The 26,462-nt window shown below is 52.0% G+C and overlaps 2 long non-coding RNA genes across 2 annotated transcripts; one reads left to right on the top strand and one right to left on the bottom strand.

The window, feature by feature from the left end:
• Positions 1–3: 3 nt before the first annotated feature.
• Positions 4–11,090, top strand: LOC131820796 (uncharacterized). Its single transcript, XR_009349787.1, has 3 exons — positions 4–2,360; positions 3,134–7,900; positions 8,005–11,090. It is a non-coding gene; the product is annotated as an uncharacterized LOC131820796 (long non-coding RNA).
• Positions 11,091–11,725: 635 nt separating this feature from the next.
• Positions 11,726–14,192, bottom strand: LOC131820797 (uncharacterized). Its single transcript, XR_009349788.1, has 2 exons — positions 13,641–14,192; positions 11,726–13,373 (listed from the first exon to the last, which is right to left on the bottom strand). It is a non-coding gene; the product is annotated as an uncharacterized LOC131820797 (long non-coding RNA).
• Positions 14,193–26,462: the final 12,270 nt, after the last annotated feature.

Here is a 26,462-nt window from a genome sequence, read left to right as displayed (position 1 = left end):
GGGGGAGGGGCGCGAGAAGAATGCCTGTGCCCGGGCTGCTGGCTGCTCAGGCCCGGGAGGAGCAGGGGGGGCGCCGGTCCAGGAGCGTGGAGCAGGGGGCTGGCTCCCCTGGGAGCTGGCCAGGGCGGCCCCTAACGCTTCTCTCTGGACGTGGCTGAAGCCCCAGGGGACTGGGGCCTCTCCGTAGAACAGAGCCTGTGGGTCCCGGGGCCCTCCCCGCCGTTTGTAACTTGGAAAAGCGAGGCGTGTCTGTTCTGGGGTTCCCCTCTCATCGGGCCCGTGTCTGCCAGCTGCCCTGGGGACCTGGGGGGCGAAGCCTAATGTGATGGCCTGCTGGCCAGGCCCCCGCTCCCCCCCCCCGGGGGACACCCACTGACGGGTGCCAAGCCTGCCCAGGCTCCAGAGCCCACTGGCTGGGTCTCACTCAGGGCTGGGCCCTAACCTCCAGTTCCCCCGACAGCGAGAGGCCCCTGGCAGGTGGGAGTTGGAAGCGAGACAGAGAGGGAGGAAGAAGATGGGACTCCCGTTCCGAAGAGCGAGTCGGTCTCACGGCCTTGTGCGGCTCGGAAAGCGGCCCGGGCTCCCGGCTGCGGTCACCAGTCACACTACATGCCCCGCGGAGCCCGGCGCCGCCCAGGTGCTAGCTGGCCGGGAGGAATAAACGCTCACGTGTCGATCTCTGGCTGTGCTCCCGGAGTTTGTGGCCCTAAGAGGCTCGAGTCTTTCCGATGCTTTTCACCTCGGGGTTCCCAGCCCACCCAGCCCAGCGTCAGACCCGCCACCCTGCCCCACCCCCAACAAGTCCTCTGGGGCCATTGTTCCCCCTGCCTGCCAGCAGCTTTTTGTGGGGTTTGGTGCTATTGTAGATGGTACCTTAATTTTATTTTCTTTCCTTTGGGTTGCGGGTGGGGGGCAGAAGGAGAGGAAGAGAGAAAATCCCAAGCAGGCTCCATGCCCAGCACGTGGGCCCATCTTGAGGCTCCGTCAGCCAACCCCGAGATCACGAGCTAAGCCCAAACCAGGAGTCCAGAGGCGAGCCACTGAGCCACCTGGCGCCCCTTCATTTTGTCTTCTCGCTAACCACGGGACGGAGAGGGAGCCTGATGTGAGGCTCGATCCCTGCAACGGAGTTGTGTCCGCGTTACTTAGGTTTGCTGAAATTCAGTTAATAGCTCCAGCAGGTTTCTGTTTCATCTTTTGGTACCAAAATCAAGGAATGGACCAAACTCTAGGCGTTTTGGGGGTAAACATCTTGGAATAGTCTCCATATGCAGTCATTTCTTCCAGAAATAAAGGTACTTCTCGCCTCTTCTCCAATCTGTATGCCTTTCCCTTCTTTTTCTTGCCAACTGCGCTGGTTAGGGCCTCGAACCCGTGTTGTGTGGAGGTGGTGAAGACGGACGTCATTGCCTTGTTCTCAGACCTGGGTGTGAAATGGCTGTCATTCTGTCTTTCACCTCTGCCGGTATCTCTTGGGAATTTTTGCCTGTGTGTTCCTGAGGGACATTGACCTGCAGTTTCTTGGTAACATGTCTCTGGTTTTGGTACCAGGGCCCACATAAAAGCAGCTGGAAAGCCTTCCCTTCTCCTATGTCCTTAAAGGGCTCGGAGTGCTTGGGGTCCCTCAGTGTTCACCAATGAAGCCATCTCCACCCGGGCCCACAAGTTCCGTTCCTTCAGGGATGCCTGGCTGGCTCCGTTGGTCATGTGTGCGCCCCATGTCGGGGCTGGAGATTACATAAAAATAAAATCTTAAGATTAAATTCCCTCAGATAACTGGGCCATTCGGATTTTGTTTCTTCCTGTGTCTGTTTCAGTAATTGTGTCTTTCAAGGAATTTGCTTGTATCTCAGCTGACCTGGAGTTGATAATACCCCTTCACCCACCCTTCACGGGATCTGCACTGATGGCCCCTCATTGCTTGCATTGGTGTTTTGTGTCTTTTCTTTGTTTCTTGATCAGCATAGATAGAAGTTTATCAGTTTGTTTGGTCATTCTAAAGAAGCAAGTTTTGGTCTCAGTTTTTCTCCTTTTCTCCATTTTCTCTTGATGATTTCCACTCTTTTATTATTTCCTTTCTTGTGCTTATTTTGGAGTAATAAAAATTATTTGGGGCTTAATTTACTCATCCTTTCCAGCTTTTTTTTTTTTGTTTTTTAAGATTTTATTTATTTATTTGACAGAGAGAGATCACAAGCAGGCAGAGAGGCAGAGAGAGAGAGAGGAGGAAGCAGGCTCCCGCTGAACAGAGAGCCCGATGCGGGGCTCGATCCCAGGACCCTGAGTCATGACCCAAGCCGAAGGCAGCGGCTTAACCCACTGAGCCGCCCAGGCGCCCCTCCTTTCCAGCTTCTTAAAGTGTAACCTTAAATCGTTTCTTTTAAACCTTTTTCTCAGGGCACCTGGATGCCTTGGTCAGTAAAACATCACTTAAAATAAAAAAGTAAATAAATCTTTTTTCTAACATAAGCATTTAAAGCTATAAATTCCCTTTGAGAACATTCTGTGCATTTTGGTATGTTCTGTTGTCATTATCATTGAGTTCGTAATGTTCTCTAATTTCCCTTTTAATTACTTCTTCAACCAATGACTTCCTTGGAAGGAGTTTTTTTTTTTTTAAGATTTTATTTATTTATTTGACAGAAAGATCACAAGTAGGTAGAGAGGCAGGTAGAGAGAGGGGGAAGCAGGCTCCCCACTGAGCAGAGACCCTGATGCGGGGCTTGATCCCAGGACCCCAAGATCATGACCCAAGCCGAAAGCAGAGGCCTAACCCACTGAGCCATCCAGGCGCCCCAGGGAAGGAGATTTTTTTTTTTTTTTAAGATTTTATTTATTTATTTGACACAGAGAGAGAGAGATCACAAGCAGGCAGAGAGTCAGGCAGAGAGAGGTGGGGAAGCAGGCTCCCTGCTGAGCAGAGAGCCCAATGCAGGGCCCGATCCCAGGACCCCGAGATCATGACCTGAGCTGAAGGCAGACGCTCAACCTACTGGGCCACCCGAGCGCCCCTTAGACGTAATTTCCAATTATTTGGGGATTTTGCCTATCACTTTTTAGGTGTTTTGTTTTTGTTTTTTTTTTTTCTTAAAATTTCTTAACCCATTTTCTTTCTTATTTATTTATTTGACAGAGAGAAATTACAAGTACACTGAGAGGCAGGCAGAGAGAGAGAGAAGAAGGAAGCAGGCTCCCCGCTGAGCAGAGAGCCCGATGCGGGACTCGATGCCAGGACCCTGAGATCATGACCTGAGCCGAAGGCAGCGGCTTAACCCACTGAGCCACCCAGGCGCCCCTAGGTGTTTTTAATTACATTGTAGTACAGAGAATTTACTCTGATTTCATGTCTTAAAAATATTGAGACCTGGTGTATGGCTTAGCACATGGTTTAGGTCGGTGAACGTTCCACGTTTATTTGAAGAGCGCGTACATTGTACAGTTGGGTGGTGTGTTCTATAAATGTAGATTAGCTCGAGGTGGTTGCTAGGGGTGTCCAAGTCTTCAGTATCCTAACTCATTTTCTCTCCCAGTTTGCTCTGGCCGACTGAGAGAACAGTAGCGAAGTCTCCAAATGTAACTGTCAATTTGTCCTTCTCCTTTGGGTTCTGTCAGGTTTTGCTACATCTAAGACAGTTCCGTTGGCTGCATTCACATTTAGGAATGTTATGTGCTCTTTCCATTTGAACGATTTTATTTATTTGAGAGAGAGGGAGCGAGAGCACAAGCAGGGGGAGGGGTGGAGGGACAAGCAGGCTTCCCGCTGGGTGGGGAAGCCCGACGCAGGGCTCCATCCCTGGACGCTGAGATCATGACCTGAGCTGAAGTCAGACGTTTAACTAACTGAGCCACCCAGGCGTCCTGCACTGTTACTTGTTCTTGATAAACTGACCCTTTTATCAATTATTTTTTAAGATTTTATTTATTTATTTATTTGAGAGACAGAGGTCACAAAGTAGGCAGAGAGGCAGGCCGAGAGAGAGGAGGAAGCTGGCTCCCTGCTGAGCAGAGAGCCCGATACAGGCTGGATCCCAGGACCCTGAGATCATGACCTGAGGCGGAGGCAGAGGCTTTAACCCACTGAGCCACCCAGGCGCCCCAAACTGACCCTTTTATTATCAGGAAACACCCCTCTTCATCTCTGGAAATGTTCCTTCTTTTGCTATCAGCTTTGTTGGGTGTAGTCACTCCCACTTCCTTATGCTTAACTGATTTCTCGATACTTTTTTTCTGTTCTGTTCTTTGAACTTGCCTGGGTCTTTATTTAAAGTGCACCTGTAGACAGCACGTGGTTTGTTCTTTCTTTTTTAACCATTCTGATAATCTCTGCCTTTTAATTGGCCTGTTGAATGGTCGGCTTTAAGGCCGCCTCTTGCTATTTGTTTCTGTCCCGTCTGTCCTTCGTTCCTTTTCTCCTCCATTCCGGACTTCTTCGGGATTAATCAGATGTTTCTGATCTTTTTCTTTTTTTTTTTTCTCTCCACTCTTGGCTTGCTAGGGCTAACAACGGAGGCCACAGGTTCAACTCAGGAGACCCCTTCCTGCACCATGATCTGAAAGAGCCTTAAGGCCAAAGTCCAGGCTGCTCACTGGGGTCGCTGCATTTGGTTTCCTTCTGATCACAGTCTGGCACTGCCTATTTTCAATATTTTGCCTGCATTCTAGTTGTTTACAATCAGAAGGCTATTCTAGTATTTGTCATCTGCCATGGCCAGAGTCACAAGTTTCTCCTCTCTTCTGAGGAGCTCTTCACTCCTAAGGTCGCCCCGCCTTTCTCCTGCATCACCACGCCTGTCCCAGTAGCATCCGCTCTCGACCCAACACCTCTCTCCAATTACAACTCCAATTCTTTGTTCATCTTTAAACAGTTTATTTTATTTCATTTACTTTTTTTAAGGAGTGAGCAGGTGAGGGGGCAGAGGGAGAGAATCTCGAGGAGGCTCCACTGCCAGCATGGTGCCCGGCACAGGGCTCAGTCTAACCCTAACCCTGAGATCGTGACCTGAGTGGAAATCAAGAGTCGGATGCTGGAGGCACCTGGGTGGCTCGGTCAGTTAAGTGTCTTTGGCTCAGGTTGTGATCTCGGGGTCCTGATGTCAAGCCCTGTGTTGGGCTCTGCACTCAGTCTGCTTGTCCTGCCCTCCCCACCCCATGCTCGCTCGCTCTCTCTCATTCTCTCTCAAATAAATAAGATATTTTTTAAAAAGTTTAATGCTTAACTGACTGAGCCACCCACATGCCCCTGTTCCTCTTGGTAGCCAAACTTCTCAAAATAGTTGTCTATTTCCTTACATCTCCCCATGGCCTCGTCAACTCCTTTTTTTAAAAAGATTGATTGATTGATTGATTGATTGATTGATGAAAGAGAGAGAGAGAGAGCACAAATGAACGGGAAGAGTTAGGGAAAGGGAAAAGCAGGCTCCCCACGGAGCAGAGAGCCTGATGCGGGACTCCTCCCCAGGCCTCCAGGATCATGACCTGAGCTGAAGGCAGATGCTTCACCCACTGAGCCACTCAGGCACCCGTCTTGGACCCCTTCTTTTTTTTTTAATTTTTAATTTTTTATTAACATATAATATATTATTAGCCCCAGGGGTGCAGGTCTGTGAATTGTCAGGTTTACATAGTTCACAGCACTCACCATAGCACATGCCCTCCCCAATGTCCATAACCCAACCACCCTCTCCCTACACTCCTGCCCCAGCAACCCTCACTTTGTTTTGTGAGATTAAGAGTCTCTTATGGTTTGTCTCCCTCCTGATCCCATCTTGTTTCATTTTTTCCTTCCCTACCCCCCAAACCCCCGACCTTGCCTCTCGAATTCCTCATGTCAGGGAGATCATATGATAATTGTCTTTCTCTGATTGACTTATTTTGCTCAGCATAATGCCCTCTAGTTCTATCCACGTCCTTGCAAATGGCAAGATTTCATTTCTTTTGATGGCTGCATAGTATTCCATTGTGTATTTACACCACATCTTCATCCATTCATCTGTTGATGGACATCTAGGCTCTTCCCATAGTTTCGCTATTGTGGACATTGCGGCTATAAACATTCGGGTGCACGTGCCCCTTCGGATCACTACATTTGTATCTTCGGGGTAAATACCCAGTAGTGCAATTGCTGGGTTGTAGGGTAGCTCTATTTTCAACTGTCTGAGGAAACTCCATGCTGTTTTCCAGAGTGGTTGCACCAGCTTGCATTCCCACCAACAGTGTAGGAGGGTTCCCCTTTCTCCGCATCCTCGCCAGCATCTGTCATTTCCTGACTTGTTGATTTTAGCCATTCTGACTAGTGTGAGGTGGGATCTCACTGTGGTTTTGATCTGTATTTCCCTGGTGTCGAGTGAGGTGGAGCACTTTCTCATGTGTCTGTTGGCCATCTGGATGTCTTCTTTGCAGAAATGTCTGTTCGTGTCCTTTGCCCATTTCTTGATTGGATTATTTGTTCTTTGGGTGTTGAGTTTGATACGTTCTTTATAGATTTTGGATACTAGTCCTTTATCTGATATGTCGCTTGCAAATATCTTCTCCCATTCTGTCACTTGTATTTTGGGTTCGTTGACTGTTTCCTTTGCTGTGCAAAAGCTTTTGATCTTGATGAAATCCCAATAGTTCATTTTTGCCCTTGCTTCCCTTGCCTTTGACGTTGTTCCTAGGAAGATGTTGCTGCGGCTGAGGTCAAAGAGGTTGCTGCCTGTGTTCTCCTCTAGAATTTTGATGGATTCCTGTCTCACATTAAGGTCTTTCATCCATTTTGAGTCTATTTTTGTGTGTGGTGTAAGAAAAGGGTCCAGTTTCATTCTTCTGCATGTGGCTGTCCAGTTTTCTCAACCCCATTTTTTGAAGATACTGTTGTTTTTCCACTGGACATTCTTTCCTGCTTTGTCGAAGATGAGTTGACCATAGAGTTGAGGGTCCATATCTGGGCTCTCTACTCTGTTCCACTGGTCTATGTATCTGTTTCTGTGCCTGTACCTTATTGTTATGGTGATCACGGCTTTGTAATAGAGCTTGAAGTCTGGAATTGGGATGCCACCAACTTTGGCTTTCTTTTTCAACGTTCCTCTGGCTATTTGAGGTCTCTTCTGGATCCATATAAGTTTTAGGATTATTTGTTCCATTTCTTTGAAAAAAGTTGATGGTACTTTGATAGGGATTGCATTAAACGTGTAGATTGCTCTAGGTAGCATAGACATTTTCACAATATTTGTTCTTCTAATCCATGAGCATGGAATGTTTTTCCATTTCTTTGTGTCCTCCTGCATTTCTTTCAGGAGTACTTTATAGTTTTTTGAATACTGGACCCCTTCTGATCTGCCCCACCCCGCCACTCTGCACCCAAGTGCTATGTCAAGGACACTAATGATCGTGGTGCCAAACCCAGTGGCTCCTTCCTCACTTTATCCTATGGACCCTTCTGACCGCCCTCCTCTTGCGATCTCTGAAACACTGCCCTCTCCGTCTCCTTTGCACAGCCTCGAGAAGGTGGGAGTCCGCGAGGGAGCGCCCTGGGCCCCTTTTGCAGCCTCCACTCCCCCCTGTGCTGACCTCACTCATCCTCAGGGCTCGAAACACCATCTGTGTATCGGTCATTCCCAAATGACATCCCTAGCAGTGTGCCCTCCCCCAAGCTTTTTACCCCTACTCCAGCTGTCCCTGGACATATCCTCGTCTGTGTCTCACAGACCACACCAGCCTCAGTGAGAACATGGAACCTGGGCTGCCCGGTTGCCAGAAGCCTCCGGCGTCAGTGTGTAGCAGTACCACCGCCCACCTTCCGCCCGGCTGGCCGAGCCAGACCCTCAGAGGCTGCGCATTTTTGATAGACGTCATTAAGGAGGGACAACCGGCAAGTGGAAAAGTATACCACCTGCGTCTGCATGACTCGGTGACTTTTCATGTATGTGTCCAGCCACGTGGCAGGCATGGCTTAGACCGTGATCTGTCTGCCCTGAAGCACCCCAAAATTTCGGGGCTGAGACCATGACCTCCCTTTTGCCCCAGAACCTGCAGTCTGGACAGGCCTCGGACGGGTCGCCTCATCTGCTCTACTCCACGTCGGTGGGGGCGGAGTGAGGGCTGGGAGTCGGCACCATCCGGAGGCCCCTGCACCCCACGGTCAGCCGCGGGCCCTGCTGGGGCGAAGACCCCCGAACGTAACCATGTGGCCTCTTCCCAGCAAGGTTGCTGGCTGCTGAGGTGGAGCATCTTTTTTTTTTTTTTTTTTTTTTTAACACATAATGTATTATTAGCCCCAGGGGTGCAGGTGTGTGAATCGTCAGGCTTACACGCTTCACAGCGCTCACCGTAGCGCATGCCCTCCCCGGTGTCCATCCCCAGCCACCCCCAGATTGTTTGTGAGATTAAGAATCTCTTACAAAGAAGGGAGTTGGGGGAAATCAGAGGGGGAGACAACCACGACAGACTGTGGACTCTGAGGGACGTGGTGGTGCGTATTCGGGAGGGCACGGACGGCATGGAGTGCTGGGTGTGCTGCATAAATGATGAAATCTGGAACACGGAAGAGAAATTTAAAAAATAAATACAAATTTTTTAAGAAAGAGTCTCTTGGGGCTCCTGGGTGGCGCAGTTGGTTAAGCAACTGCCTTTGGCTCAGGTCACGGTCCCGGAGTCCCGGGATCGAGTCCCGCATCGGGCTCCCAGCTCCACGGGGAGTCTGCTTCTCCCTCTGACCTTCCCGCCTCTCATGCTCTCTCTCACTGTCTCTCTCTCAAATAAATAAATACATAAATACATAAAAATCTTTAAAAAAAAAAAAAAAAGAGTCTCTTACGGTTTGTCTCCCTCCCTGGTCCCATCTGGTTTCATTTTTTCCCTCCGTGCCCCCCACGACCCTGGCCCTGCCCCTCAAATTCCTCCTATCAGGGGGAGTCATATGATAATTATCTTTCTCTGTCTGACTTATTTAAGGCAGAGTGTCTTGAGAGAGCCCCGGGGCAGGCAGTGTCACCTTCGCCGCCTGGTCTTTGGGCACTGTCATCGGGAGAAGCCAGCGGCTAAGACCGGTCTGTACTCCCGGGGGACAGGAATTACAGCCCAACTTTGGGTGACCGGAGTGCCAAAGAGCTCATGGGCACGTTTAAAAGCAGTACAAAGACACTTTCGTCGTTCTAGAAAGATCCCTCACGCGGAAGAGCCCCACACATAGACTGCAGTCGGAGCTCCTCGGCGCGGCCCGCAGCGGGGCCTCATTGCTTTGCGTTCCTGTGGACTGTCCCCCTGTGTGACTAGAGCCCACCCACGGCCTCCTGGCCTCCTGCCGAGCCAGGGGCTGTCCCGCCTGGGCTGGCGTCCGTGCAGGCCCGTCGAGCCCGGTACCCGCATTTCCCCATCTTCACTGCGCTCGAGCGCTGTGTCTCCGGCTCACAGCTGTGTCCCCGGTTCGGGGGCGTGTCCCCGCAGGGACAAGAGGTGCTAAACCTCAGTGGGCAGGCAGGACAGACGTCTTGGACGCCACGAGTCCACCTTTTCACTCTCCCAATGAAGCCTTTTGGTGAGTGGTTCGTAGCTGCAGGGAAGCCTAGTTCCGTTGAAGAGCGTCATGCCCATCCAAGGGCAGGAGGACCGTCTCCTTCGACCCCAAGATGCTCCATTGCTTTCTCTCTCACATTTAGGTTGATGTTTGGTTTTGTTGGTGCACGGACATCACGGGGTCTTTTCCCCCCACGTGGACAGCCCGTTTACCCCACAGCAGGCTGTAAAATGACTATCTTTCCGCCCCGAACGAAAGCAGGGACTCGGTATCTGTCTAGCGTGGGTCCTGCCGCACCCACCACACCCATCACACCCACACCGCACTAGCTTTGTTACTAGGACCATGGAGTAAGTGTTCATCTCAACGGCCGGTGAGCACGCGGGGCTTTCCAGATCGGCTTTGCTCTTGCACACACACAGCTGGTGGGACTGTAAGACGGTTCTGTCGCTTTGGAAAACGGTCTCACGGTGCCTTACAAGGTCATTGCACACCTGTACGATGCGGTGTGACCATTCCGCTTGCAGGATTTCCGCAGGGGAACTGCACTCATGCGTCCACACACAGACCGGGACACAGATGCTCACGACGTCCCTACCCACGACAGCTGGCCGGTGGCAACAACCCACATGGACATCAGGCAACCGCACAAGCAAAGTGCATGCTCCATACAACGGAAGAAGGCTGTGCGAGAAGCTGGGAAGCGACCCAGCGGGCGGAGGAGCGCGTGCCCATGGCACCAGCTCCGGGTTCTGGGCGGTGCGGACTCACCTCTGGGCGCAGAGAGCTCCTCGGTGGTGCCCGCGGGAGGGGCTGCCGGGACTATGAGGAAACTTTGGGGAATGATGGTTTCACAGATAAAACCTTCACTGTGCAGTTCCTTTTGTATCAATTCTAGTTCAGTAAAGTTGTTTTTTTTAAAAAATATAATGTCTCGAGGTACCTGGGTGGCTCGCTCAGTTAAGTGTCGCCTTTGGCTCAGATCGGTCCTGCTTCAGGCTCGCTGTGCAGCAGGGAGTCTGCTTCTCTGTCCACCTAGTCCCCTGCTGGTGCTGTCCCTCTCTGTCTCTCAAGTAAATAAATTTTTTAAAAAACATAATGTCTCTTTTAAGCAGCATCTTCTTGGAGTTTTTCCCCCACTTTTTTTTTTTTTTAAGATTTTATTTATTTATTTGACACAGAGAGAGATCACAAGTAGGCAGAGCAGCAGGCTGAGAGAGACGAAGAAGCAGGCTCCCCACTGAGCAGAGAGCCCGATGCGGGGCTCGATCCCAGGACCCGGGGACCATGACCTGAGCCGAAGGCAGAGGCTTAACCCACTGAGCCACGCAGGCGCCCCTTTTCCCTGCTTTTATCCAGCCTGGCAATCATTGTTTATCCATTAACATTCTAATGTATTTACCAAGATGTGTGTAGGAGTGTGTGTGTGTGTGTGTGTGTGTTGCCAAATTTAAATGACAATACATATCACCGGGTATTTGTATACAGTTCTGTGCATTACATCTTCACTGTGATGTAGCATTCCCCACTCTCTGCACACTGGAGCTTTTCCATCCTACCAGCATGAGCTCTGCGCCCTTGAACCAGTACTGCCCCCCCCGCAGGACACACACACATGCAGGCGCACACACAGTTCTGCTTTCAGGCAGTTGCGCCATCCAAGAGGAGCAGCAGAGGGAGAGGGAGAAGCAGGCTTCGCGCTGAGCAGGGAGCCTGATGCGGGGCTCGATCCCAAGACCTCGGGATCATGACCTGAGCCCAAGGCAGACACCTCACCCAGGCATCCCCCCCTTTCTCCTTTTTTTCATCTTTACCCTCATGCATCCCTGCATTTATCCCCTCTTGCCTTTGACACTGTTCTTTTCATATATTTTAAATCCCCCAAAGGCATTGCTGCTGTTATTTTCACGTGCGCTCACTCACATGCTCCCTTCCTAGTGCAGACTGGTTCTTCCATCCTGGATCCATCCGTTCCTCCCTCCCTCCCGTTCTTTCTCAAGTTACTTCATTTCTTAGCAGCAAATTGGGTCAAGAAAAGGAGCGGGGACCATCACTATAGGAGACGCCAATAAATATTCTGATTTTAACTACTCCTATAAACATTACCAAACACCCTACGCGGGTCCCACAGCATAGACTTGGGTCTATTTCAAAGTAAGATTGTACATAATAAATATGCTATAGAGGAAATGTGCATTTCCTTCATGTGTTTATTAAGAGGGCTGGGGCGAATACGGTAGGACCCTGGACAACTTTCTTTATTTTATTTTATTTATTTATTTGACAGAGAGAGATCACAAGTAGGCAGAGAGGCAGGCAGAGAGAGAGGAGGAAGCAGACTCCCCGCTGAGCAGAGAGCCTGATGCGGGGCTCGATCCCAGGACCCTGAGACCATGACCCAAGCTGAAGGCAGAGGTCCAACCCATTGAGCCACCCAGGCGCCCCTGGACAACTTTCTTTCTTTCTTTCTTTTTTTTAAAGATTTTATTTATTTATTTGACAGAGAGAGAGATCACAAGTAGGCAGAGAGAGAGAGGAGGAAGCAGGTTTCCTGCTTAGCAGAGAGCCCGATGCGGGGCTTTGAGCCACCCAGGTGGCCCTGGACAACTTTCTTAAGATAGGATTCATCCCCCCAGCCGTGGACAAGAGTTCCAGTTTCTCCATGTTCTTGTCAAGCCTTGGTACTATCCATCCGTCTGATGGCAGCCATTCTTGTCGGTGAGAAGTACTATCTTCCGGCACTTTCAATGTCCACAGCCTTAATGACCGATGATGTTGAGTCTCTTTTCATGTGTAGGATCATTTCCCTCAGCTTAAAGAACTCCCTGCTACACTTCTTACAGTATGGGCTGGTTAGCTTCGAGCGGCCCCAACCTTGGCGGGAAATGTATTGATTTTCCCGCCACCTTCTTCTCCTTCTCCTCCTTCTTTTTCTTTTTTTGCCTTCACTTTTAAAGGTTCCTCTTCTGGGTATGGACCTGCATGTTGGCCATCTTTCTCTTTCAACCCCCACAGGCACTGTCCTATCAGCTTTTGGTCTTTCCGTTGGAGAGCCGGCGGCCGTCACAGTGCCTTCCCGGGCCACTTTGAAGAGTCCTCTGTCTGGGATTTCCAGCAGGTTGACTGTCCTGTGCCGGCTTCTGGTTTTCTTTATATCTACATTGTTTAATGCTCGTAATTTTGTAACCTCCTTCAGTCTGGGGTTTTGGAAAATTCCAAGCCATTATCTCTTCCAGTATTGCTTCACCTTGAGGAACCAGAACCAGCACATCTTGTCTTCTCCCATTTGCCCTGTACCGTCTCCCCTGCGCGCCCTGGGCCCGGGCAGGCCACCGCCGACCCGGCCACGCTTCCGAGCGCGCCCGACCCTGCCTCACGCTCTGGCCTCGCGTCCTGCCCCCGCGGGGGCTCAGCACAGCCCAGCTTCTGGCCTCAGCTCTGTCAGTGTGAGCACAGCGCGGTGGCTTCACAAAGAAAGAATAGCAAGATGTTCAACTCGGCCACGGGTTTACCGCCCGCCGCGACAGAGCCGTGGCCAGGCAGCGAGTGGGCTCCGACCCAGCTCCTCCACTAGCGGCGGGCGGGGGTCGTTCTGGTCTGGTTTCGTTTTTCCTAAAGATCCCCGAGAGCCAAGTCCTGGTCTCTGAGCCGCCCGTTGCCGCGGAAGCCCGAGGAGGCTTCAGGCTGCCCGGGGGAGGCTCTGGCCGGAGGGCCCGGGTGGGCCGCGGCTCCGCAGGCGGAGGAGAGGCCGGAGGAGAGGCGGGCGGAGAGCCCGGGCGCACGAGCCGCGGGCAGAGAGGGGCGACTTCGGCCGCCTTCGTTCCGTGTCCCCTCACCAGACTGCAACTGTGACACCGAAGCATTCCCGGCTGTTGTTTTTCTAGAAGAGAATGGAAGTCACCGGGCGGAACAGTGAATGGGCCGGGCTTTCTGCTGAGTCACTGCCTTCGCGGCTACCAGCCAGCACCGACGCCCCCGCTTCCAGCTCGTTTCTACGGCGACCAGCGAGCCGCGGGGAGTCCCGCCAACCTGGGATCAGAGGGGTCCCGGCCCCACGGGGCCTGTTTCCCCTCCCTAGCCAGAACACTTTTTAGAGTCCTTTTTTTTTTTTTTTTTTTTTTAAACAAACTTTGCCTTTTAAAAATACCTGCTCGTTACAAAGACATCCAAACTGCACAGAACAAGAAGAACCGTTTCTCGCTTTCCCGGCCAGGAGCGGGCCCCACGAACCTCCGCCGCCTCCCAGGACTCAAGCTACACTCGCCGACCTCCCCTTCCGGGCTCCGTGCAGATGAGCTTTATTTTTGCTCTTCGGCAAAACTGCCGTGTCGACACAGTACGAAGACGCTCTACGTAGCTTCAGCTGGTACTCTGGGGGCGGCAGCTGCATCGTTCCCGGCTTTTCTGTCTGTGCCTCTACCACCATAAACAATCTGGAATCCCTGCACGTGTATTTTTGTGGACTTGGGCAAGGGTATCGTTAGCTGAGACTTCTAGAAGCCGGATTACTAGGTCGTTTGGCTGCGTTGGAGCAAAAGTTTCACCTTTGTAAATCTAATCAGCGAAAAAGCAGAGTTTGCTTTTTATTTGCATTTCTTTCAGTAGGAGTGAGGTCAGACACTCCTTTATTCTCTTTACTAGACTTTGAAGTTCCTTCCTTTAAAAAAAATGAAAAAAAGGGCGCCTGGGTGGCTCAGTGGGTTAAGCCTCTCCTTCGGCTCAGGTCTTGATCCCAGGGTCCTGGGATTGAGCCCCGCATCGGGCTCTCTGCTCGGCAGGGAGCCTGCTTCCTCCTCTCTCTCTCTGCCTGCCTCTCTGCCTACTTGTGATCTCTCTCTGTCAAATAAATAAATAATCTTTTTAAAAAAATGAAAAAAAAAAAAAAGAAGAAAAAGACTTATTTAATTATTTGAGAGAGACCAAGCCAGAGAGAGGACTTGTGAGCATGGTGGGTAAAGGCATAAGAAGCATCTCCAGCAGCTTCCACGCTGAGCTCAGAACTCAACACAGGGCTGGATCTCATGACCCTGAGATCATGACCTGAGCCTAAACCAAGAGTCAGACACTCAACTGACTGAGCTCCCCAGGTGCCCCAAAGTTCCCTTCCGTGCCCAATCTAGTCATATCTGTGCTCAGATTCCCACAACTTTTTCTTATTGGTACAGAGCGGTCCTTCCGTATTCCCAATCATAACTTTGACCTACACACACATGTGTTGTGAATACGCCTGGTTTGTGATGTGTCTTTGACTTGATTCGTGGTAGTTTCCATGCAAAAATTTACTAATCTTTGACTTCAAGGCTTCTGGCTATCCCCAGTTCAAGATCATTTTGAAAGGTCACTTGTGGGGGTGCCTGGGTGGCTCAGTGGGTTAAGCCTCTGCGTTAGGCTCAGGTTATGGTCCTGGGGTCCTGGGAGCAAGCCCCGCATCGGGCTCTCTGCTCAGTGGGGAGCCTGCTTCCCCCTGTCCCTTTGCCTGCCTCTCTGTCTACTTGTGATATCTCTGTGTCAAGCAAATAAATACAATCTTTTTTTTAGAAGATTTTATTTATTTATTTGACAGAGAGAAATCACAAGTAGGCAGAGAGGCAGGCAGAGAGAAAGGAAGGGAAGCAGGCTCTCCGCTGAGCAGAGAGCCTGATGCGGGACTCAATCCCAGGACCCTGAGATCATGACCTGAGCTGAAGGCAGTGGCTTAACCCACTGAGCCACCCAGGCGCCCAAATAAATACAATCTTAAAAAAAAAAGAAAGAAAGAAAGAAAAGAAAGGTCAGTTGTGTTTTCTTTGTTAACAGTTTATCTTTTAACGTTTAAATGTTTGATGCAAAAGACCAACATTGATCTGATACACAGAGAACTGTGCCCAGCAAACAGAGGATACACACTTTTCAAGCACATACAAAACATTCAGAAAAATACCATGCTGTGGGCCACAGAGAAATTGTTCACCAATTCCAAGAAATGAAAATCAGATAGATTACGGAGTGCAGTGCTAAGAAATTAGGATGAACCAGGAAAAGACAGTACTTCCTCTCTGTACACTCCAACTGGAAATTTTGAAAAATATACTATTAACTCTTTTTTAAGATTTTATTTATTTATTTGACAGAGAGAGATTATAATTAGGCAGAGAGGCAGGCGGAGAGAGAGTGGGAAGCAGGCTCCCCGCTGAGCAGAGAACCTTACTTGGGGCTTGATCCCAGGACCCTGGGATCATGACCTGAGCCCCTGAGCTAAAGACAGAGGCCTAACCCGCTGAGTCATCCGGGCACCCCTATACTATTTACTTTTTCTCTAAGGAGGCTCCACATCCAACATGGGGCTCAAACTCAGAACCTCAGGATGAAAAGCTGCATGGCCCCACTCACTAAGCCAACTAGGCACCCTTTCAGCGGGAAGTTTTAAAACAGCCTTCTAAATAAAGTTTGGCCTGAGTCTGAAATTTAATTTAAAAATACTACATACTGGGGTTCCTGGGTGGCTCAGAGGGTTAAAATTCTGCCTTCAGCTCAGGTCATGATCTCAGGGTCCTGGGATGGAGCCCCGCATCGGGCTTTCCGCTCGGCAGGGAGCCTGCTTCTCTTTCTCTGTGCCTGCCTCTCTGCCTACTTGTGATCTTTCTCTGTGTCAAATCTTCTCTGTGTCAAATAAAATCTTTAAAAAAATAATACTACATACTACATGTAACTTTATGCCGATACCTTTGAAATCCTTGATGAACTGAACGACATTTTTTGAAAAAGAGAACTCTCCAAAACTGTCTCAAAAAGAAGCAAAAAAACGGAACAGGACAAAAATCGTATCCGGGGTGGAGTTGCCAGGCACAGATCCAGACTGTAAAGGGCCAGAGGCCCGGCCATGTGACAGGCACAATTCACAGTCCTGTTCAATAAACCGATGTTGCCTTCCATGAAGGTGGTCATGTAAGGTGGGAGCCCAGGAAGCCTCGGTTGTTAGAAGACACGAACTCTTCCCACACTCGGAGGCCCCGTCCAGCTGAGGCACACGGGGACTGGGGGGGGGGGCAGATGTGGCCCTGCCAGTGTGGCCAGCTGGCTTTGGACACTCGTCTGCATCTTTGGCTAGTTAACTTGGGAACCGAACACGACCTGCTTTAAGGACACGCACCGTCTCTTTCCACCAGAGCCACCAAAGGTAATGAGGGGGTCCCCAGCCCATCCTGATTGTAGCTCTGGGTTCTGGGCCCCCTTAAGTGACCCCCAGGAAAACCTGTTGATCAAGCAAAGCCGAGTTGACTGGACTCCGTGCAATGAGGAAGAACACCGCCTCGGCGGCGGAAACCGGGAGGTGCCCGTTTACTCGGCTCTGACCCAGGCTGACGACGGCGCGGGAAGGGATTCCGGTCCTGGACCTGCTCCTTGAGGCGACAGGAAGTCACACGGGTCTAGGAAGGGACATCGGTTTCAGTCGCACACGACAGACCCCCGCGCCCGCGGTGGTGGCCGCTCCCCTGCGAGTTGGGCCAAACCAAGCTTCTTGGGAGCGTGAGGCCCAGGCGCGCTGGTTTTAGCGGGTTCGGCGGGTCCTTCGCAGACGACGACGGGGGCCGAGCGCGGCTGCGGAAGGCCGGGGGGGGGGGCAGCGCTTGCAGGCCTCCGACAGGCCCTCTGACGAGGGCCCCATGGCACCCACTAGTGTCCTCTGGCGGGAGCTGTTACCCCGACAAAGGCTACTCGAATAATTTAATGTTTGGATAAATGGATTTGGGGGAAGTTCCTGAAATACACAATCAAGTGATTTGCAACTTCCTCTTCCTAGACAAGAACCGCAGGGGGTGCGGGAGTGGCGGGGAGCGTGAGTCCCGGACTCCCAAGGCCGGGTGACCGTCCACAGTTTCAGGTCCCGGCTGAGTAGCTCCCATCCTGAGGTCAAAAGCTGCCCCGCTCGCGCTCGAGGGAACCAATTCTCCTTGGAGTTTGCTGAGGGGCGTAAGGGAGTGGCAGTGGCCCTCCCAGCAACCCTGCTGTGTCACGCCAGCGCCTTGGCAACGGGGAGTGCCAGCTGGCGTGACATTTGAGGGGATTTGGTGGGCTGGTCCTCTGCACGACTCAGTGGCGGGGCTCCCAGCGTGGTGTAGCCGGAGCCATCGGTGGCCACCGTTGGGCCACGCCAGGAGATCGTGGCCTTTGAGCGGCCTGTCTCGCAGGCTCCGGCTGCAAGGATCGCCCACGGGAGGGCCAGCAGCCCGGAGCCGTGGCACGGGCGAGGCAAAGGGTGCGCAGAAGTGCTCGTGCAGGCGGTGCTGTGAACTGGGCGCTAGGCTCATGCTTGAAGATGAACAGCCTGGATGTCAGGAAGCAGAAGGAGAAGGACCACGGGAGTCCTAAGAAGCGACGGGCTTGGCCTCTGCTATGCAGAGAGGGATTCCGAGTCATGGAAGCAAGGTGGTCGCCCATGCGGGCAGAACCAGCGCGTGTGTCCACTCCCGCAGGCCTGCACGGCTCCGAGCCTGGGCGAAGTCGGACAAGCCTGAAGAGCCCGGGGGGCCCAGTCTTGAGTCAGGCCCAGAGAAGAGACTAGAATCCAAGCTGGCAAGATGATTCTGGCAGATGAAACCGCAGGGCGCTTCCCGGACCAAGGGGGGCTGCCTGCTGGGCTCGCGGCCGCCGTATGTCTCCTGCGACCACAGTCAGAGCCGCGGCAGGGGCAGGAACCCTCTCCACGGGGGGGCTAGGGCTGTCACCAAGAGGAGCACTGACGGGCATCTCATCCAGCGACGCTTGGTAGAGTGACGACCCCAGCTCCCTCACGCGTCGGTTACTTTCTCTCGTTGTGGCGTAGCTGCAGGAAATGGTACAGAACAGGGCCCTCCGCGAGTTTCTTAAAATTCTCTCGCAGTTGAGTCTCTTGGAATTTTCCGCTGTACAATCATCTGATTTGCAAATAACGAGAACTTGGCTTTGTCCTTTCCAACATACACTCCTTGTGTTTCTCTTTTTCAGTGTCAAATAATAACAGTGATCTTGAGGATACCATCTTGTTCTTGGCTAATGAAAATGCTCCTGGCTTTCACCATTAGGCATAGCACTGCCTTTTGGCTTGGGATGTATATTTCTTTTTCTTTTTAAAAAAAGTCTTATTGGGGCGCCTGGGTGGCTCGGTGGGTTGAGCCGCTGCCTTCGGCTCAGGTCATGATCTCAGAGTCCTGGGATCGAGTCCCACATCGGGCTCTCTGCTGAGCAGAGAGCCTGCTTCCCTCTCTCTCTCTCTGCCTGCCTCTCCATCTACTTGTGATTTCTCTCTGTCAAATAAATAAATAAAATCTTTAAAAAAAAAAAAAAAAAAGTCTTATTCATTTATTTGACAGAGAGAGACCGGGAGAGAAGGAACACAGCAGGGGGACTGAAAGAGGAGGAAGCAGGCTCCCCGCTGAGCAGGGAGCCCGATGCGGGGCTCGATCCCAGGACGCTGAGATCATGACCTGAGCCGAAGGCAGAGGCTTTAACCCACTGAGCCACCCAGACGCCCCTATTTCAACTGTTTTTAACAGTACAGTTCAGCGCCGTTTAAGCTCAAATCGCTCACATTGTCCCTGAGTATTTCCATCTTCCCAAACTGAAATCTGCCCCGATTAGATGTTTGCTCCCCAGTCGCCCCCCGGCACCCCCATCCTACTTTTCTGTCGTTCTGAGTTACTGCAGGCATCGCATAGAATGGAATTGTACACACTGTGTACCCTTTTCTCTCTTGGCTTATCTCAGGATGTTTTTGAAGTTCATCGGCATTGAAAGATACCAAAATTTTATTCCTTTTGGGGCCCCTGGCTGGCTTAGTCAGTAGGGCCATGACTCTCCATTGCTGGTTGTGAGTTTGAGCCTCATGTTGAGAATAGAGATTATTTAAAAATAAAATCTCTCTCTTTTAAGATTTATTTATTTATTTGTGGGGGGGAACCGAGGGAGGAGGAGAGAGTCTCAGGCAGACTCAGCTGAGGATGGAGATCACAGCCTGAGCCAAAACCAAGAGCGGGACCCATCACTGATGGGGCCACCCAGGTGCCCCCCCCAAATAAAATCTTTAAAAACAGAATTTTATTCCCCTTTAAGGCTGAATAACATTCCGTCGTAGGCTCTCCCATGTGATCCTCCGTTCATCGGGTGACTGTGCCTGGGCGGCCCCCTCCACCTGCTGTAAGTCACGCTGCTCTGTGCGCTGGTATGTGAGTGTCTGTTCCAGGCCCTGTCTCCGTTTGTTGGAGTCGACACCCAGAAGTGGAATTACTTCAAATACCTTTTAGACATCTACTGATGTCATGGTTTTCTCTGTTGACACATTAATATCACTAACAATGGCAACATGATTCCTAATTGATTCATCTTTGCGCTCTTGGAATGAACTCCCACTCTCGCTGGCTTGCACAGTGCCCTCATCACTCTCCAAAGTGTCCTCCTGTAGACGATAGGTTCCGTGGGCAGAGTTCAATACAGTGAAGCCACAAATACTATTTCTACTCTAGGGGTGAAAGGGGGGAGGTTCAGAGAGTTTAGGCCATCTGCTCAAGGCCACACTGCTGAATGGACAGACGTCACCCAGTTAAAGCAAAGGTGCATAGCAGGCCAAGTGCTGTATAAGGTGGGGCTGTAGCTCCTAGCAAGAACAGAAGCAGGAATAGGAGACAAAAAAGAGAAGGTTTTCCTGGGGTCCCTTTATTTTCCGTGACTCAGTACTATGGAATGACGCTTAGTACTAGAAAGGAATGTACACGCTAGTGTGTGTATAGATGTGCCAAGTCATATGTTTCCATTTATGGGAAGTTCTAGAACATGCAAAACCAATCTGTGGTGATAGAGGTCATAGTAGTGTTTACCGTTGGGGATTGGTTTCCTGGGGCCTCCAGTGTACGTGTGTGGAAAGTTCAAGTAATACCCTTAATAGGCTCATAGAAAGAATTTATGTCACCTTCCCCTGCTGTAAGGCTCACTTGAAGTCCCATCACCCACCAGTGTTATTATGTAGTTCTTTTTTATTAATGTAGTTGTATTTTAAAAATTCTATAGGGGCACCTGGGTGGCTCAGGTCATGATCTCAGGGTCCTGGGATCGAGCCCTACATTGGGCTCTCTGTTTAGCAGGGAGCCTGCTTCCCCCTCTCCCTCTGCCTGTCCCTCTGCCTACTTGTGATCTCTCTCTCTCTCTGTCAAATAAATAAATAATCTTTAAAAAAAAATTCTCACTGTGGTTTGTACAACTTTGCAGCGTGCGACGCCTGTGTTACTGCTTCTGACCTAGTTGCGCTGGGCTCCAAGAGCGTGGTCTGACAGCAGGTCTGCAAACGTACTAGCTTCTTGCTTGTGGCTATGAGGCCATCATTGGTTTTTGATGCCACTCATGGGCGTGGGGACAGGCACGGGGGGCACCGACCCATCTGAGCAACCAGAGTCACAGGCTTGTTCACATTTCCGGCAATGGCATCAAACTATTTTCTGTTTGACTGACATACCCTCAAGGAAACCCGTAGAAACCTCCTTCTCCGCCGCTGGATTCGTCTATCTCGCCCGGCAGTCCTGCCCGGTTTTGCTTTATGTGACTCGAAACGATTTTCACATTGTTCCCAAAATGTTCTTCTTTGGTCCCCAAAGCATATTTCGCCTGATAGCAGGTGCTGAAGTGTGTCTTTCCTCTTAGTCTTTCACGTGTAACCTTGTGCACTCGTACTTTATTTAGGTGTGTCTGGTAGCCGGCATATGCCTGGACATCGCAGTTTTGATACGCTATGACAGTTTCTGACAGTGTCCCTGCTGAAGTCCCCTCAGAGGTGACATGCGTTATCTGCAGTGGGTCTGGCTCAGTCCCTTGTGGGTGTCGCAGGCTCAGCGACCCTGACCTGTTGGGGTTGTACGATACAAGCAACAATCATCGGTGGGGGGAGGGAGCCCATCTGATGGGGCGCCTTGGAGACTCAGTGGGTCAAAGCGTCTGCCTTCAGCTCAGGTCATGCCTCAGGGTCCTGGAATCGAGCCCCGTGTCGGGCTCTCTGCTCAGCGGGGAGCCTGCTTCCTCCTCTCTCTCTGCCTACTTGTGATCTCTGTCTGTTACATAAATAAATAAAATCTTTAAAAAAAAAAAAAAAAAGCCCATCCAAATGGCAGAGAGGAAGAGTTTCCCATGTCAGGTATTTCCGAACTGCTCACCGGACAAGGGTGGGGTTCTCCCGGGTGGAGCTGGTGCTGGGGGCCTCCTTCGTCCACCGCTGGCCTCCACCCCATCCCAGAGCGTGTGCTATCACAGTTCTGATCGGAGGCTTTTGAAAATCAAGAATGTCTTTTTCAAAGCTTCCCGCCCACCAGAATGGCCGTAAGGAAACAATAGCAACAAGAAAAGGGAGAACATCTGTGCACCCAGGAACGGATACAGAATTGTTCACAGCAGCATTCTTCGTAAGAGCCAAAAGGGGGGAACGTGGTGACAGAGGAATGGATAAGTCATTACTGACGCATCACAAAATGAATGAGCCTTGCAAACACGCTGAGCGAAAGGAGCCAGACACAAAAGACATTTACACCGGATGTGCGTTCCAGGTCAATCCACGAGATGAGTGGGCGCCGGGGGAAGGGGGAAGAAGGAATGAGGAGCGACGGATGATGACAACCGTCTGGAAGGAGACAGCGGTGGTGGTTGTTCAACCCTGTGAGTGGACTAAAACCCACCGAACGGGGAACGGTACGGGATGTGACTTCTGTCTCAACTGAAAAGTGTGTTTTCAAAATGATGTTTGGATCCCGAGTCCCGGTGATGAGGGCTCCAGTTACAAACAACAAAGTAGCAGCAACAGGAACTCAAAGGTCATTCAGCTTCTCTGAACTCGCTCTCCTAGACAGGAAGCCCCTAATTAGTGCCTGGCAGCTTTTGCCAGGCACGAAGGGCACTTACCCACACAGACGCCCGCTGAGCTGCTCGCCCCCACCCCCCAGTCCTGGAACAAGAGAAGCAAGTGAGGCCCAGAGAACTTCCAGAATACTCCCAAAACTAGCCAGTGGCAAGAATCAACACTGATTTTTTTAAATGTGGTTAGGGGGTCCCGGGTGAGCTCAGTCGGTTGAGCAGCTGACTCTTGATTTCTGCCCAGGTCATGGTCTCAGGGTCCTGACATAGAGCCCCATGTTGGGACTCCATGTGGGGCATGAAGCCTCCTTGAGATTCCCTCCCTCCCTTTTCCTCTGGCCCTCCTCCTCTCCCCAACCCACTGCTCACTCTAAAAAACAATGTGGTTAAATACAGAGCCCATCCAATGTGCCACCTTAGCCATGCGCAAGCACACAGATCCACGGCACGAAGCGCATTCCTACGTCGTGCGGTGCGATCGTCCTCGCCATCCTTCCCCAGAACCTTCCCATCTTCCCGGACTGACGCTCGGCCCCCGCTGGATACTAGTGCCCCCTCGGTGTCCCCCAGCCCCCCGGCGCCCGCCATCCCGCGCCCCATCTCTCTGCGCCCGACTGCTCCGGGCGCCCGCCCCGGGTCGGATCGACTCCCGCGGCACCTGCCCTTTTGCGGCCGGCATCCCTCGCTCCGAGGAATAGCTCCCGGGCTCACCCCGGTCACGGCCGGTGTCTGAGCTCCTGCCTTCTGAAGACGGAAGAATGTTCCGCTGCCTGGAGAGACCCCGTTTGGCTTCTCCGTTCATCCCTCGATGAGCCCTCGGGCCCTTGGGGCTGCTACTGGGACTCATGCTGCTACGAACGTGGGTGCGCATCTCTCCCCAGCCCCCTGCTTTCACCTCTACTTTAGATCAGGAGAGGCAACCAAGGAGGAAATGAAATTCCCGTTCAGCCCCGTTGCATGGACCGCAGTCAGTCCTCGGCCAGCACCGAGTGCCGGGGGTGACAGGGAGCCATGGGGACTCTGGCGGGCGGTGGTTCTGGCGACTTCTTGGTGACAGATCTGGGGACTTGTGCACAGGCAGATACTCAGAAGGGAGGCATGGACACAGCACCCAGGGAGGGATTACATCACTGGACACCCCAGGAGACCAGTTCTGCAGCCTGTGGGAGAAGGGCCTGGACCCTGCGTGGCGTTTATAGAAAGTTACGATGCACGTGAGACAGTCGCGAATATCGCTAGTGCATACTCTCCCCCCAGGAAAGGGATGAGCAGGTGGGGGAACAGGGTATCCCCAAGCCTGGGTGGGGGTTACCTCTGGGGCAGGAAGGCCGGGGTGGGGCTCCCACTTCATCTGCCAGGTTTCGTGTCTTTCAGAGGAAGAGCCCTGAGCCAGCCGAGGCGGGGACAGTGCACACACCCCGGCAGAGGCCCCAGTGGCAGTCAGGCAGGGCCGAGAGAAAAGAGACAGAAGTAAAACCAGAAGTCAGCGATTCTGAAGAGAAACAGAGGGCAAAGATCAAAGCAAAGGGCAGGAAGTGGAAGAAAAGACTAGAAAAACATGACCATGGTTGGAAGGAGCTGTTCTGCCACCCTGGCCCAGGCCGCAAACAGCAGGCAGGCTCGGGCGGCTCACCAGACCCACGCGGGCCAGGCCCTGGCGTCCGTGAGCCCCACGGCCACCGCAGGCAATGCCTCCTGGCTCGCAGCCATGTGGCCCAGTGGCTGCCAGCTTTCGGGGCAGAAAGGCCGCAGGGGCTCAAGGGGGCAGCTAGCAGGAAGGCTGCTTAGCGGGGCTGGGTAGCTCAGGGGTTAGAGCACTGGTCTCGTAGCAGGAAGGCTGCTTGTCTTTGCAACGGCCATGGGGATTGTCGAAAGGACCCGGGACCCAAGCCTCCACTTGGAAGGGGAAGAGGGGGCTCTCCAATCACACCGGAGGACCCGAACCCCCTGGGTTATGCTCTTCCAAGACTGCAGCTTCCAGAGATCTCGGACGTGAGAGGGAAGTGCTTTACCTGCAGGCAGCGCTTCGGCCCTCCCGGGCTGGGACGAAACTTCTCACAGGGAGAAGGTCTCCTCTCCTCGAGTGGACGAGATCACAGAGAGCGCCTGCATGGCTCCGGCCTGTTGACAAGGACAGCTGAACAGTTTTATTGCTAAACGTAAATTTTAACTATTTTTATAATTGCTGTTTTAAACAATTTTTAAAAGTAATCTCTAGGGACGCCTGGGTGGCTCAGTTGGTTAAGCAGCTGCCTTCGGCTCAGGTCATGATCCCAGCGTCCTGGGATCAAGTCCTGCATCGGGCTCCTTGCTCGGCAGGGAGCCTGCTTCCCCCTCTGCCTCTGCCTGCCATTCTGTCTGCCTGTGCTCGCTCTCGCCCTCTCTCTCTCTGATAAATAAATAAAATCTTAAAAAAAAAAAAAGAAAGAAAGAAAATAAATTGAGGATTCAGTTTCCCCTCCTCCCTTACACCCCATCAGGGAGTCTTTCTGATTATATTAAAAAAAAGTAATCTCTATGCCCAACACAGGGCTTGAACTCATGACCCTGACTGAGATCAAGAGCTGCACGCTCCATCGACAGAGCCAGACAGGTGCCCCTATGCTTAGCAATTTCATAATGAGAGTTTCAGAGCCAAAAATATCTGAAGCAGCTACAGGAGATGTTAGGATTGGACAATGCGAGACCAGAAACCCAAAAGCAATGTAGAGAAAGACGGACACAGAGACACCCGGGACCGTGCAAACCTTTAGCCACGGCACTGTAAGATATCCACAAAGTCAAGGGACAAACGAGAGACTGAGAAAACGCATTCATCATCTGTATGCCAGATGGCCAGTTACTGTTCATAATAGAAAACAGAATTCCTACAAACTAAGAAGAAAAAAGACAAGTCAAGAATGAGGAAGAACAAACCCCAAACTTCCAGCGAGGGCAGGAGCTCCAGCGGGGCACGTGGGCACAGGAGGCAAACTCACGGTGCGATCACGCGTTGCCCCTATCAGGCTGGCCCAAAGCGAAAAGTGTGCTAACCCCTCTCCGGGGAGAGGTGCGTGCACAGCATGGAGCCCGGACCGGCCCCGCCAAGGACAGTACATTGCTGCGGCGTGTCCACCGACCCCCACTCCCACGGTCCCACCCCAAGGAGCCTGTGTCACCTCCACTGTCAGCAAAAGCACCCCAACTGTTTTCACTGGGGGGCACATCCCCAGGCTGTGGTTATGGGAGCACAAGGAAGAGAGGCTGAGACACCAGGGAGGGGTCGAGCCACGGCCATGGGCAGGACTTTGGGCAGGGGCTGGGAGGCCGGGTTTCTGATGCAACTGTCAGCCAAGTCGGACTTCTAGAGTTTCCTTTCTGTGAAATGAGGGGGTTGGGGCAGACGGTTTCGGAGACGTCTCCCAGCTTTGGGGACCTCTAAGCCATTTAGGCCAAGAGCAGGCAGAGGGCCCCTGTGGTAACCACTGGCTTCTCAGCCGTGTAGCGGTAAGATGGAGAAACAGAGCAGACAGAGAGGGTGGGGAATGCGGGTGGAGACAGGGAGGGGTGGCACGGCCACCAGCCTTCTTCCTCTGGCGGCTCCGACTGCTGGGCTGTGAGACTCCGGGCCCAGGACCCAGAACCTGGGGCTCACCATGGCTGGAGGAGACGCAGGAAGCCACACTTTGAGAAGATAGGGGGCACGGAGAGAAGGTTCCAGGCCCCTGGCTTTGGTTGGGTTAGCTGATTGAGCAAATACAAAGTCAGGACACCCAGTTAAATCTGAATTTAAGATAAGCAGTGCAACAATTTCTTAGTACAAGCTGTCTCCTGTGGTATTTGGGACAAGATGGGACTAAAACATCGTTGTGGTGCTACATTTTATCTGACGGCCTTGGAGGGGAGACCGGCAGCCCAGAAGGGGTTGGGCTTCAAGAAGTCTCTGCCCTGGCCTGTGTCGCCCTGGCCCCGGCGTGGTAGAGGGCCCCCCCACCCCCACCGCGGTGTGTCTAGTTCTCCATGAAACTGTCCTGAGTCACCCGAATCTCGGCATGCCACCTGTTTCCTCTGCAGACCCAGACTGACACAGAAGTGTCGTGAAAACCAGAAGGGTCTCAGGCTTATTTACTGAAATGGGGTGAAATCA

Source organism: Mustela lutreola, chromosome X (assembly GCF_030435805.1).
Source record: "Mustela lutreola isolate mMusLut2 chromosome X, mMusLut2.pri, whole genome shotgun sequence".
Classification (NCBI taxonomy): domain Eukaryota; kingdom Metazoa; phylum Chordata; class Mammalia; order Carnivora; family Mustelidae; genus Mustela; species Mustela lutreola.
The sequence above is the reverse complement of the archived record's forward strand: the minus strand, read 5'-3'. Positions and strand labels throughout refer to the sequence as shown.